This window comes from Echinops telfairi, unplaced genomic scaffold (assembly GCF_000313985.2).
Source record: "Echinops telfairi isolate 266 unplaced genomic scaffold, ASM31398v2 ScPeMD7_42;HRSCAF=159, whole genome shotgun sequence".
In the NCBI taxonomy this organism is placed as follows: Eukaryota; Metazoa; Chordata; class Mammalia; order Afrosoricida; family Tenrecidae; genus Echinops; species Echinops telfairi.
In genome coordinates this window covers 3,596,764-3,612,366 of record NW_022103940.1, presented here as the reverse complement: position 1 = coordinate 3,612,366, position 15,603 = coordinate 3,596,764, and the positions used below count along the sequence as shown (strand labels likewise).

Sequence of the window (15,603 nt, the reverse complement as noted above, 5' to 3'; positions counted from 1 at the left end):
TTGGTAAAGTGAAAGCTCAGCAAAAAAGAGGTAGGGCTCTAAGAGATAGATTGACACAGTGGCTACATTAATGGGCTCGGGCATAGGAACAATTGTGAGGCCTGCACTGGACTATGTAGTATTTCGTTCTGTTGTGTATTGGGTTGCTATGGGTCATAGCCAACTCAATGACACCTAACAACAACAATGCCTAGGATATCAATCTTTATGTGTCCCATTTCATTTTTGATGACTTCAAGATTTCTTTGATTCATACTTCATACATTCTAAATTATGATTATTAATGGATGTTTCTTCTCACTTTGAGTCATCCCCCATCAGGAGATGAAGGTCCTGAAGGCTTTAATCCATCTATGTAATTATGACCAACTATATTTTGAGAAGGCAGCTCTTCTTTGTTTGTGTTTTGAGTATATTCGGGCCTGAGGATTTCATCATCTGGCACTATATCTAACAATTTTTCATCGTTATTCATAAGGTTTTCCAAGGCTTTGTGTTTTAGGTTTGTTGTTGTTGTTGTTATTGTTGTTGTTAGGTGTCATTGAGTCAGTTGTGAGCCATAGTAACCCTATGCACAGCAGAAAGAAACTGCTTAGTCCTGAGCCAACTTCATAATTGTTCCTGTGCTTGATTCCATTGTTTCAGCTACTGTCTTACTCGTAATTGGATAGCCTGTTCCTTCTTCATACTGTTCTTAGTCTATAAGCTCCACTGAAATCTATTCATCTTGGTTGACCCTTCTAGTATTTGAAATATCAATGAAATAGTTTCCAGCAAAAAGAGTAGCACCCAAGTTTCTGCAGTACAACAGATAGACAAGTACGATGTGGTGTGTGACCAGATAAAATCTAAAGACGTACAAGTAAATCAGTTAATACATTTATGTTTTCAAATTTTTGCACCAGTATTCAGGATTCTGATAAAAAACATGAAGAATTTTACAAACATTTTCTATCTGAAATTGATCAACTGTGAATGCAAAATGCATTGACCAGTATTGGGGGTTGGAATGAAAAAGTTAGAAAGCAAAAAGCAGAAATAGTAGTTGAAAATATCATCTTGGTGATAGAAATGAAGCTGAAGATAGCATGATAGAATTTTCCAAGACCTAAAACTTCTGCATTCCCAATACATTTTTGCAACAACAACAACTGTGACTGTACACATGGACCTCACCAGTTGGAATACACAGGAATTAAATTGATAACATCTGTGGGAAGAGATGATGGAGACGTCAATATGTTCGTGCTAAACAAAATAATAGAGTGAGGAACAAACTATCAGTTGTTCATATGTATGGTCATTTTGAATTTGAAGAAAATGTAAATAGTCTATTAGAACTAAAATACAATCTTGAGCATATTCCACCTGAATTTTGAGAACATCTGAAGAATATATTTGAATCATTGAACACTGATAATAGAGGTCCTGGAGAGCGATGGGATGACATTGAGAACATTATTCATGAATAAAGGAAAAAATCTTTGAAAAGACAGGAGAGGGGAAAAAAAAAATCAAAGTGTATGTCTGAGAGATCCTGTAGTTAAAACCAACGTAAGAAATTAAGTAAAAGAGCTGAACAAAAATTTTCAAAAGGGAATTTGAAAAATAAAGTAAAATATTATAATAAAATGTGTGCAATTTGTACATGAGCCAAGTGGAAGTTGTTCAAACACAGTGAAATGCTGAGTGGTTTAAAATCAGGAAGATTGGACATTAGAATTAAATTCTTCTATCATTCATATTAAATCTGTATACTGAGGCAATAAACCAAGAAGCTGGACAATGTGAAGAAAAACCCAGCATCAGGATTGGAGGAATAAACAGATGACTCAATCTTGCTTGTTGAAAGCAAGCAATTGTAGTCATGAAGATCAAGGACTATAAATGGGGAAAAGACTAAAGTGGTCATTTGGCTTAGATTCACAGTAAATGCCCATGGAAGCAGAAGCAAATCTACTGCTCTAGATTTTTGTTGTTGTTGTTCTTGCCAATTTGAAATACAGCTTTATAAGACATTGCATTTTCCACTTACAATGCAGTACTAATAACGTACAATGTCGATTTGTTGATTTCTTTTCCCTGTGGACATATTCTATGTTCAGAATGGTCAGAAATTCAGTGTAGCAGTTTTAGTTCTTCACAACTGCTAGTCAATGTGCTCCATATTTTTGTCCTTCAAAATTTTACTGCGCAACAATGCTGTTTCTATTCTCATATATTGACTTAATTAACCACTTTATTGGTGGATCCAGATGAGACACAAACAGATGGAGGTGTTGCACCACCAGGGAAGCCTCCAGGCATATGTCCACATATGCGTCCAGCACTCTGGTACTGCTTGGTAATCATGTAGTTGTAGACTTTTCAAGTTCGTTCTGCTAATGTTCAAATTCCTCTTTAACTTCAATCGGATTCTTTTCAAGGCAGTTGATAATTTCATTACACTTATCACAAATCTTCTGCTTGTCTTCAACATTGATCTTACTTTGAAGTATTTTATCTTCAACAATTACTTTCATGTTGAATGCATAAGATTCAATTGAATTCAAAAAAGGATACCTTACCCTGCTGTTTCTCATCTTCAGTTTTTTACGTCTCAACTTCCTGCACCATACTTCCAATGTCTTCTTTACTCAAATGGCCTTTGCAATTAACAATGGTAATCATCTTTTTCTTTCCAGTACTCTTTTCCACAGCAGAGATGTTGAGAATGTTACTGCCATTAATGTCCAAAGTGATTTCAATCTGAGTAACACCATAGGATGAGGGAGCTCAAACTTACCAAGCAGGTTGGCCGTGGCACGTTCACCTTCATAAACCTGAAAGAGGATGCCAGGCTAGTTGTCAGAGTAGGTGGTGAAGGTCTGTGACTGCTTGGTACGAATGGTAATATTGCGCTTGATGAGGAAAGGCGTGGCTGCACCAGCAGTGTCAATACCAACGGGAAACGGAGCGATATCCAAGAGCAGCACAATTTGAACATGTTCAGATTTATCTCCAGATAAGATGGCTGCCTGTACAGCTGCACAATAAGAAATAATGTTATTGGGGTTGGTGCTCTTTAAAAATTATTTTCCATCGAAGAAATCCCAAAGAAGTTTCTGAATGTTCGGAATAGTAGTAGAGCCACCCACCAGGACAATGTCATGAAACTGTGTCTTGTCTAGCATGGCTTCCCCAAGGACTTTCTCAAAGAGGTCCCAGGTGCCATTGAACACATTAGCATTCAATTCTTCAAACTGGGCACAGATGATACCTTCATACAGAAAATCGATCTTAACACTGGCCTGGAAGCTTAAAAAGAGAGTGTGCTTTACATGTTCACAAGCAGTGAGTAGGTAGTGGTGTCATTGGTGTCTTTTTTGTGTTTGAGCTTGAACTCAGCCTAAGTGGGTGTCTCCAATTGTGGATGTTACCTCAAATATTCCAATTTCCGTTGCAGAGATTAGCAAATGACAAAGTGCCACCTCCTAAATCAAAGACAGCACATTTTTTTAGCAATAGCTTTTTTGTGTAAGTCATAAGCAATAGCAGCAGCAGTTGACTCATTGATGATTCTAAATACAGTGAGGCCAGCAATGGTCCAGAATCTTTGGTGGCCTGGCATTGAGAATCATTAAAGTAGAGTAATACACTGACAACAGCATTGGTAATAATCTTCCAAACAGAAGGAATGGATACACGGAGACAATAAATGACTTATGAGGGGGTGGGGAGGGTGAGAGGAATTGAAGAGCAAACAATGAATGCAGGAGGGGGAGGTGAGTACTAGAACTGATTGTGGTTATGTATATACAACTCTTTTAAAAAGCGATTTAACTATGGAAGTGTATGAGATGTGACTATTATATCAAAGAAAGTAAATTTTCAAAGAACAAAAGAAAGAAACCAAACTTGATCAATGGTTACAAGGGGTGAAGGAGGAAGAGATTTTGCTTAAGGGGCACTGAGTTTATGTTAATGGTGGTGGAGTTATTTGGAAAAGAATATAAAAAATAGTTGTATAACACAAAGAGTATAATCAATTTCACTGAATTATACATGTAGACATTCTTGAATCGGAGACTGTTCTGTTGTGTATAATTTTGCCACAATTAAAAAGAAACAAAAACCAAAACAATCGTCCCAAGGTAAGTTTCTGCAATTTCCTTCCTATCTGTCAGAACCATAGAGAACACCTCCTCTAGATAGACAATTTGTTTGTTTGTTTCTACATTATGTTGTACTTGAACCTTGGACCTGTCAGCATCATTCACCACCAGGAAGGGTCAATGCTTCAAATCAGACTGGAGAAGTACATGATTAAATCTTCATCCAATGAGAGGTTTGGCATCAAAAACTGCGTATGGAATTCATGGCCACTTGATTCTTTGCCTTATCACCAATTATTTGGGGTAGTTTGGTTGCCCAGATAATTTGTAATTATCTCCACTTTTCTGTGCTGGAAGACACTCATGTAAGAGTAGGTAGTGCCAAGTTCCTTGCCAACTGCAGGTCCCTTAAACTGTATGACCTCAGTGTAGATCCTGAAGAAGCGAAGTAAGGACAACAGACTGTAAGGATTCCACCACACTAAAAGAACTAGACCTCTTAAGTGTTGAAGAGCAAGGTTGCCACTTTCAGGACTAAGATGGGCCAGACCCAAGCTGTGGTATTTTCAATGTTCTCATTTGCCTGTGAAAATTGGACAGTGAGTAAAAACATCCAAAGAAGAATGGATGCCTTTGAGTTATGGCACGGGTAAAGAATTTTAAAACTACTATGGAATTCCAGATCAAACATATTTGTCTTTGAGGAAGAAAAGCCACATGCTTCCCTGGAAGTGAGGATGATGAGACTTTTTATCACAACTTTATAACATTCTATCAGGAGAGACCAGTCCCTAGAAATGTGCATCGTGCTTGGTAAAGTGGAGGGGACGTGAAAAAGAGCAGGTCCTTCCACTAGATGGATTAATACGGTAGCTGTAGCAATGGGCTCAAACACAACCACAGTTGGGAGGATGGCGCAGGACTAGGCGGTGTTTAATCTGTTGTGTCACTATGAGAAGTGATTTGATGGCAACAAAGTGTAACATGTTGTTTTTATAAATAAAATGGAAACATTATTTTTAATGTGGTGGATTTAGAAAATCCAAGCTATCTGATTTAATTTTAAGCCTCTTCTTTGTTTTTAAGGTTTGCTCTAATATTAGATGTTCTTATGTGGGCATTTTATATATGAGGTTTTTTCTGTTTTTTTTAAATTCATATATGTATTCCCGCATCAACTTCTCTACATGCCGTATTCTACACACTTCTTGTTTTAATTTTCAAATTTAAAAAATTGGGAGTTAATACTATATCAAATCATTCCATAGTTTAATCATGTCAAACAGTATTGTAAAATTGCTACCACAATCAGTTGGCAAGCATAATTTTTCTTCCTGGACCCCTTGACATCGTAACACCCACCAATACCACTGCCCCCCCCCCACACCAAAAAAAGCCTTATTCCATTTGCTGTCGCTATACGTTCATCAATCCTGGTTTTAATATACTGAAAAACAGAAAAAAAATATAACACAATTTCAAGATGGTGACCCCACTGACATAACACCCCTGATATGAGTTATTTTTACCAGAAGGTGTTTGTCATAGACCAAATAAATTCAGTCTTCAAAAGAAGAGTATCAGAATATAGCTCTTTTACATCTTTGTTACTCTTGGATATGTATGCAAACATTTCAAATTTCTTTGTTATAATATTTTATATTTATGTCCACATGGTCCAGTGGTTGAATCACTTTACTATTAACCAAAACATTGGAGGTTCAAACCCACCAGGTGCTCTATGTCAGAAAGACATAGCAGTCAGCTTCCAAAGAGATCTACAGCTTGAGGCAGTTCTAGGACGTCTTGTATGATATGAATAGGAATTGATTTAATGATAGCATATTTTTTGGTGGTTGTGGTGGTATACTCACATAATGTACTCATACAAGACTGATCTACTCATGGGCAGGTATAAAGTTACAATTTTCCCTGTCTATTGTAGTCTTCTTTAAAACATAGTATAGCATTAATGTTCAAGTTTGATATTATTTCTGTTGCTTGTCTTTACATTTTCCATAAAATCATTCTTCTGTCATTCTGATATAGCTAAAAATTATCTCTAAGATATTTTCACCATATAATCAATTTCAATATTGAAATACTTTCTCAACAACTGTCACATTTTTCCATCATAATTGTGGAATACTCCAATTCTACATATGTAGTTATTCATGATTCCAACATCTAGCATTTTTTGTTACTATGAGGTCTTATATGTAGCATTATTGTGATATGGTCTGGATTTAGAAAATCTGTGGTCATTTATTGGAGTTTATGATGGTCGTAGCAAACTATGAAAATGCATTTTGAAATGCTACCCCAATGAAAAACATCTGAGTGTTATTTTTGACCACTTACAGGAAAGACATTGTCAAACACACATATGCATACATTACAATTGCAACCTCCTATGTCGTGTCAGGTTCTATACTGATAACATGTCAAATTTTCTGTCATGTATGACATTATTTCCTGTGAGACTAAGTACAATCCATCAAATTATGTACCATTACTTGGTTTTGATGCTTTCGAATCCTGAACTAGGAAGTGGAGGGAAAAATACACATGGAGTACAGATCTATTATTAAGAGATGGCCTCTTTATAATTAAATCAACCAAAAAAATTCCTCACTTTAACTTTCTTTAACTCTGATTAACCAAGTTAAATCTGATTCAAGTTTTCTAAATGGCATTAAACTTAGTCTAGATAATTACCTCTAGTATAAATACTAAAGCCAATATTTAGTTCTAGTCCATACTCGGATGCAAGGCTTGTTGACTCAATATAGTATAATTATCTTATTTTATGCAGACTATTCCAAAATCAGTCAGCTGGCTAAAAAAAAATGCATGTGGTCACAAGGGGACCAGAGAAGAGAGTAAATAGTTCAATCCAAATCATCTTGACTAGTGGATAAACATTCACCAATGCGAAATGAATACCTTCTTTTCTGTTTATTAAAAGCACATGGAAATGATTAGTTGCTAAAAACATGACTTAGTATTTCTTAGAAGAATTTTTATCTTTCTATGGAAAGCTTTCCAATATGCAGTGCATCATTAAAAACACTGCAATAAAACAGTAAAATAGCTATGATTCTAGCAATGTTAATAATCAGTGTCTTAAATTGCATTGTCTGGAGAAAGAAAACCAGTCACATTCATATATGTAAAAGAAATTATTGGATATCAAGAAGTAATTTTATATCCAGAAGGAGTTTCAGCCCAGTAAAATCGAGTTCATGGGCCCAATGCTATCCACTGTCCTCTGCAGAGTCACGCAGCTGCAAGCAGCAGAAAGGTGAAGCAAAAAAGCACGGAGATCATAAGCTGGTGGGTACAGAGTCACATGGATCCAAGATCAGTGGGAACATGATAGGGTGCCAATAACTCTGCCGGTCAAAAACAGAGTTCCAGCAAGGAGGAAGGTGAAGGGTCAGAGGAAGAGAAATTCCTAGTGTCTAATTTATTTTAAAAATGCAGCACCTGCAAGGAGGCTGTGACCCCAAATAATTATCAGACTGTGACCCAATTGACCGGTTGGACTTTCCGCCTACACTTTCACACAGGTTCAAGTTGACATAAAATCTATTCATCACAATGAAGAAAATGTCATTTATTCTAGAATTTTTTTTATTTGTAGTGGTTCAGCATTAATAGGAAAGGGTTCCATTTCCATAATACACAAACCAAATAATTGTGTGTCTTATAAAATTTTTATTCAGTTTCTAAAAATATATTAAGCTCATTCAGTTATGTAGTTTTAGTTAATACATGACCGCTAATAACAAAGTAAGATTTGTATGATTATTTACTTCTCTGTTTGTGCCTCTTCTACTCAATGCTAGTTTACAGTACTTGCTTTAAGTTGGGCTGATGATCATTTAGCATGCCCAGTTGTAGAAATCCTGATTCTCAACACAGTCCAATGTTCTCAACAATTTAGCTAATTGACAGTGGCTTAATAAATTTGTTAATTACAGCAGCATGCATGTTGTCAAAGGGAGGATAACAATCAGAAAACCTTTATTAAAAACTCTCATTTTGTTGTTAGGTGCTGTTGAGTCAGTTCTGAATCAGAGTGACCCAATGTAACACAACTAAACACTGCTAAGTGCCACCCTCACAATTATTGGTATGTTTGAACCTATTGTTGTTGTCGCCATGACAATACATCCCCTTTAGATTCTTCCTATAATTTTTTGATCCTCTAATTTATGAAGCAAGATGACTTTATACAAGGACCAATCTATACTGATAACATAGGCATAGTACATGAGACAAAATATTGCTATCCCTGCTTCCAAGAAGCATCCAGGCTATACTTCTTCGCAGAAAAAAAAGTTTATTCTTCTGGCATTCCATAGCACATTAATTATTCTTTTTCAGCAGAATAATTCAAATGTATGAATACATCTTTGATCTTCCTTATCCATTTTCCAACTTCTACATGCATATGAGGTCATTGGAAATACCATGGGTTGGGAGAATCACACTTAATTCTCCATGTGGCACCTTATCTCATTCTAAAAGGTGGTAAATATCTCTAAGGGGGAAATTTCACATTGCATACTGTCATATCATTCTGATCAAGACAAATTAGTTATGTTAGAGATGTGTATAAACAAAGGTGTTTGGAGGGTAAAATCATGGTTTTTTTAAAGCTCCATTGCTTAAAATATTCCTTTCTATAGATTTGTTGCCCATTGATGTGAATGCTACATATTAGTATGAATCAACAAACCAATAGTGAGGTCTGTGGGACTGGCCCCAATCCTAGCTACCTGGACACCCCACCTTACCCCACCCTACACACACACACACAAAGAATGCAATACAGAGGACAGCACTGAAGCTACAGTTCACGGAGTGGGGCACATCTCATTACAACACACTGGAGCAAACTAAGAGGGAAAGAGAGAGTAGACCTCATCCTGGCCTACCAAGCCCCAAGGATGATATCCCTTCTCTGAGCAGCCAATGCACAGAAAGGATGATAGGACTTGCCCCACCATGAGACACAATGTCCCTCAATTACCCATAGCGCTATGGGGACAACACTGGAGAAACATTGCAGGTATTGTTCCCAATCTGACCCCACCACACCGGGGCTAAACATTAAGGGTGTGCATCAGAACAGCAAGGGGAGCAAATCAATTAAATCCCTGAGGAATACTAAAGTAGACTTTGGGTCCAGGGTGTGGTACTCTATCAGACTCGACCAGAAAGCACTCATAATAGTCAACAAACAGACCTGGAACTATGTATAGGCTTTTCTTTGTTGTTGTTGTTGTTTTGTTTTGTTGTTATGTGTATTATTGGTTTTGTATGCCTATATAGATAAGATAGGCGGGACAAAAAATCCAGAGGGCAAAACAATGGGATAGATGGATGGATTTTGATAAGAGCTGTAAGAGTCCCCAATAAAATGTTCGTTGTTTTTTTTTAATTGTCTGTTGAAATGCTGGAAAAAAAGCATGCATTATATATTTTATGGCCAGACTAAATAATAACTGCAAAAAAATGATGAGAATGGATTTGGATTTATGTATTATTTATATTTGTTTATTTGAATATTAATAAAATTCTTCTAACTTTTATCTTAAGTGGAATATGCCTTGAAATATTTTTAAAGGATTTTCAGATGAGCTAGTGTAGAGACATGTTAAATTTGCAGCATATCAAATCTGTGTCCCACTTGTGAACATTAACTATTATTTAATTTCCCCCATTTCAGTGGGAAATGTGAGAAGAAAAGCCAATTCTTTCTTGAAACTAATTGCTGCCCCTTAAAACTAAAAAAATGGTACATTGTGTTTACTGTTTTAATATGGCTTTCCTCCAATAATGTTATTTCTAAGTATATTTCTGTAATAAATGGGGTTACGGGATTGATGATGGAGGAAAATTAACTTTTAATACTTACCTAAATTAATGTAATATTGCACAATAAAATTAAAAAATGCAATTTCTCAGTTACAGGTAGAAAAGGGGAAATGTGATTAAATTCATAAAACTTAGAATAAGAATGACTATCTTTATGGCTGCGATGAAAACTAATGAATTGATATTCAAAATCCTTCACTAAAGCTACTTCTGTAACTAGTTGTCAAAATTCCATTTTGTTTTAATCTCATCAAAAATATTGAATGCATCTCAAATTCTAGGATTTTCAAAAGGCATTTGAAATTATTTATAGTGCCATTAAATTTATCTTTGTATTATAGTTTTCATTGTATCTGGACTATATAATTAAAGAAAAAAAATTCCACTTAAAAACTAATGGACTAGATATTATGTTTGGGTGTTGAAAGAGAGGAACTATGAAAATTACTTTTATGTAATTTTTAATTCTGAATACTGGAAATGTAATGGCATATATAGGTCTTAGTAAACAAAAACACAATGATACACCTGCTCACTTTTGAAATGTTTGATTATGAAAATGGATATCACATACTATTGTTTTTATTTTACCCCGTTTATGTAGATACACTTCAGCCTAGCCTCTTTGTTCATGAGTTTAATAGAAAAGCATCACCAGAGACTTTCATACTCAATAGGATTGTCAATTTTTTTTTTCGAAATTGGAAAAAATAATCTCAGCACTATAGACTATATCTGCTTCCTATTTGGATTCACACAGCTTAGGATATTATATATAATTGTTAAGTTTGTTATTCAATATAGCGACCAACACTACAATTTAATGCATATTTCCTCCGAATCTGGTATTAGACTGCCGGCATTAGGTACATGTAGGGTTCTTAATTAGAAAGCAAATCCCTAGGCCCTACCAATATCTGAGGAATAAAAATCTCTTCATGGCTATTCTCAGGAATGTGTATTTCAACAAACTTCACATGTCAGTATAATGCATCCTGAAATTTGAGAACTACTGGGAAAATATTTAAGAATTGGGTCTCTGAAAACAAACAGAAATGAACTATGTTTAGTAGGTATATAGCCCATTGTTTCTAATGTTTTGAAAAAAGACAACACCATGGCCCATTGACCAATCCCAACAGAACAGTGTTCAACACTACGCTAGGTTGCAGTCTCTTTCTTCAAATATCTTAAAATCTGCAATTGGAAAGTGTAACAGAAACTAACCTATGGAAAGTAATAGAGGCTTATTTATAAGTGTTATATCATATTGTAAATGTTTCAAGGAAGAAGGAACTTAATAAATGGGATTTGAACTTTGATAGAAATTGTATGCTTTTGGTGAATAAAAACCATACGTTTGGGGGTAATTTTATATAATCATAAAGCCAATTTTGTAGGGCATCAACATCAAAACAATTAAAAGCATGAGAAGCATAATGAACCATGATGGGAAATTTAATGGGTGGTGATAAATAGTATGGAATGTATAAATAGAAAACAATTAGAATTCAAGTTGCATAAAGTACATAGCTTTAAATAGATGGGTGAAAACAAGTTATAATACATGACTTTTATTAATAATTAGTTGAAATTTCAGGATTATAGAATGAGATATGCTTTAGCGATATATCATGAAATATGGAATAGCATGTGATTGGGGCTTTAAACAATATATAATAGAATTTGAAGAGACTTCCATTTCTATCCAAACAGTCTCACCAAAACACTGTTAGAAAATAAAAGCAAAAACATAAAATTGGACAAATGGAGACATCTATTTTTTTTTTAACATTTTATTAGGGGCTCATACAACTGTTATCCCAATCCATACACACTTCAATTGTGTAAAGCACATTTGTACATCGTTTCTCAAAACATTTTCTCTCCACTTAAACCCCCGACATTAGGTCCTCATTTTTCCCCTCCCTCCCCGCTCCCCGCGCCCTTGATAGTTTATAAATGGGTATTTTGTCATATCTTGCCCTGTCCGACGTCTCCCTTCATCCACTTTTCGGTTGTCTGTCCCCCAGGGAGGAGGTCACACACAGTTCCATGTAATCAGTTCCCTCCTTCCTACACATTCTCCCTTTACCCTCCCTGTTTCGCCACTCACACCACTGGTCCTGTAGGGCTCATCCGCCCTGGATTCCCTGTATTTTCAGTTCCTATCAGTGCCAGTGTACCTCCTCTGGTCTAGCCAGACTTGCAAGATCGAATTCGAGTCATGGTAGTGGGAGCGGGAAGGAAACATTTAGGAACTAGAGGAAAGTTGTATTTCTCATCACTGTTACATCACACCCTGACTGGCTCATCTCCTCCCCGAGACCCCTCTGCAAGAGGATCTCCAGTGGCCTACTAATGGGCTTTGGATCTCCACTCCGCACTCCCCCCATCATTCACTATGGTAAGATTTTTTGTTCTGATGATGCCTTACACCTGATCCCTTCGACACCTCGTGGTTGCATAGGCTGGTGTGCTTCTTCCATGTGGGCTTTGTTGCTTCTGAGCTTGATGGCCGCTTGATTACCTTCAAGCCTTTAAGACCCCAGACGCTATAGAGACATCTATTTTTAAGCCTTGAATCACAGAGAGCATGACTGAAATCCATGAAAATACGTTAATAGATGCAGACATCACCACATTAACCAAAACTTCTGACCAGGGACACAATTTTCAGACTTTAGCACAGTTAGCTATATTTTAGGCAAAACAGAGTCATTTGTTGAACTCAGGAGGTGGTCATTAGAGATCTGGGCAGTGATTGTAACTGGAATCTGTGTTGCAAGGCACAACACAAATATTTACTGGAGCTTCTCCACTAGTCTTGTAGAAGATTAAAAGCGTTTGGAGAAAGGTGAATTTGAATATTCATATGAAGAAGAAAAATGAGGGTGCTACTCAACTTTAGAATACAAGATATGAGAAGCCAACAGAAGTTAGGAAATAATGGAACCCTAACACCCAAACAGTAAAGGGACCTTGGCAATACTCAACTGAGAAAACAGGGGACCTTACTTTAAGAGTAAGGATGGTATTAATTTAGATTTATCTTGCGAAAACACAAAATTAAGTTTTGAAAAAATCACCAGGTGAGTTGAGATTTTAATTTTACATCCTAGAAAGTTAAAAGGGCATGGTAAGCACCTTGAGTTTTCCATAGATCAAGCCTCCACAAAACATATAAAATATATTTTTAAAGTTTATAATTGCTAAAACAAAATATTTTAGAAAAAAATGTCTTAAGGTCAAGTGTTTGTGGGAGAAGGGGCGGGGGGGAAGGCGCATCCCTTTCTCAGGGCATTCACCCATGACTTGCCCCCCTTGTCAGGGGGGCGGTAACCCCCTACCTCCCCCCCACCCCCTCACCCCACACACTACATTCAGTAACCCACCAGCATGGGGAAGTGACCCAGGATGCCCTATCCTTCATGGCATCCATGCAGACTCCTGTAGGCCCTGGGCACTAAAACTTGAGGCAGCCCACAGAGTAGAGTTCCCAATGGGGATAATCCCTAGCCAAGACCCTGCTCCTTCCCCTGGTGCCAGATCTAGACTAACTGATGCACACTTGCGACTAGCAGTGACAAATATGGAACCGGACATTGATCATCTCATTAGCAAAAAGCAGGCCCATAGTTCCCATTGAAATACTGGTAAGTTTGTTGATTTAACTTTACTTGTTCTTCATTTTAAATATTATATTTGTTCCCGTTTTGTTTTTTTACTTCAAAATAAGATATGGGCAGTGTGCATTGGAATTCGTTCATAGTTCTTTTTTTAAACTATAGTCTGGCCCTCCAATGGTCTGAGGGACAGTGAACTGGCCCCCTGTTTTAAAAGTTTGAGGACCCCTGATTTAGAGAATTCATAAAAACAAAACCAGCATTACAAAAAAAAACACTTTTTAGTTCTTTAAGGGCAGAAAAACAACAACCATGGCGCACAAACATGAGACTACCCCAGGGTGTAAACACCACTCAGAAATCAACACAGTTTTTAAAAGTCCCCCAAATCTTACAGATCCAATGGAGAAATGTAGACAAGAATAAACTCTTCACACCACACAAACACACATCACCCTACAAAAGGGAAAGAAAGAAAATATCAGATAGTGCAAATGACAGCAACTAATCTACATTTATATTTAATTACACTAAATGTTTACAGTCCAAATGCATCTATTAAAAGAAAGAGCAACAGATTAGATTAGACAAAAAAAAATCCATCAATGTGCTGCCTTCAAGAAATATTCATCTGAAATTCAAAAAAAAAAAATCGACTGAGAGTCAAAAGATGGCAAAAATTTTACCAAGCTAATGGAAAAAAAAATTTTTCAAGCAGGGATGGCAATACAAATCTCTGACAAATTAGACTTTGGTACATGACATTGTGAGAGAGTAGAAGGGACATTACGTAAGGCTCAAGGGATCAGTAGACCGAGAACACATAAACATAATAAATATACATGTGCCCAAGGAAAGACCCTTGAAATCTATTAACCAAATACTCAGAGATGAAAAGGAAAATACTGGATGAACAAGTACAGAAGGTAATTTCAGTACACCACTCTCAAAGAAAGCTAGATTTACAGATAAAAAACTTCAAAGAAACAGAACTGAACAACACCATCTAACAACATGATTTACTAGACCTTTTCAGAGTCCTCAAACCAACAGCAAAAAATACACTTTCTGGGAGCGGGGAGGGAGGGGTAAAAATGAGAACCTGATGCCGGGGGGCTTAAATGGAGAGCAAATGATTTGAGAATGATGAGGGCAATGAATGTACAAATGTGCTTTACACAATTGATGTGTGTATGGATTGTGATAAGAGTCGTATGAGCCCCTAATAAAATGATTAAAAAATACACATTCTTCTCCAATGCACATGGCCCATACTCAAAAGTAGACCACATGCTGGGACACAAAGCAAGCTTGAGAAAATGTATACACATAGAGGTCATTCCAACTACCTTCTATGACCACAGCACCATAAAGATGGAAATCAACAATAGAAAGAGCCAAAAAAAAAAAAAAAGACAAGTCTGGTAAAGAGCTGGACCAGTGCCAATGATCCTCACATCATTTTCTCTAGGTTAGTATGGTGTAGGTCACGTGGCCGGAGGGGCCTCATGACAGCGGGATTAAAATGAACGGAGGAGGTAGGGGATGCTATCTGCAGAGTTGTAGTCATGTGGACCTTGGGTGAGGCCCCCTGGAGAGGGAGGTGGCCTTGTCAGAGAAATGAGGCCTACTGATGGGAGGTGCAATGCAGGAGAGGGGAGAGGGAATGGCCATGTTTGAGGGAGCACAGGTACATCTCTGTTGAGGGGAGGGGAGGCAGGGCTGTCCTGGTGGGGGGAAAAGAGACTGAGGATACTTCTGAGAACATTAGGTGGAAAGGGTCTTTAGTGGCAGGCAGAATTGACCTGAGGCGCCTGGGTGTATCCCGGGAACCCCAGTCAGGGGGCATGGAATGCTGAGACACTGAGTCCTTGATCTGCAGAACACAAGGCATAATTCAGAAGCTGCATTGGTGAAACTCTATAAAGGACCTCCACTGGGTGAACTGGACTCTACGCCAGACACAATTGCAACCAGAGGAATTAAGCCAGAAA

At 37.1% G+C, this 15,603-nt stretch overlaps 1 pseudogene; it reads right to left on the bottom strand.

Annotated features, from left to right (window-relative positions):
* Positions 1-2,226: 2,226 nt before the first annotated feature.
* The window catches only part of LOC101647266, a 36,873-nt pseudogene continuing 23,496 nt past the window's right edge, over positions 2,227-15,603 (bottom strand).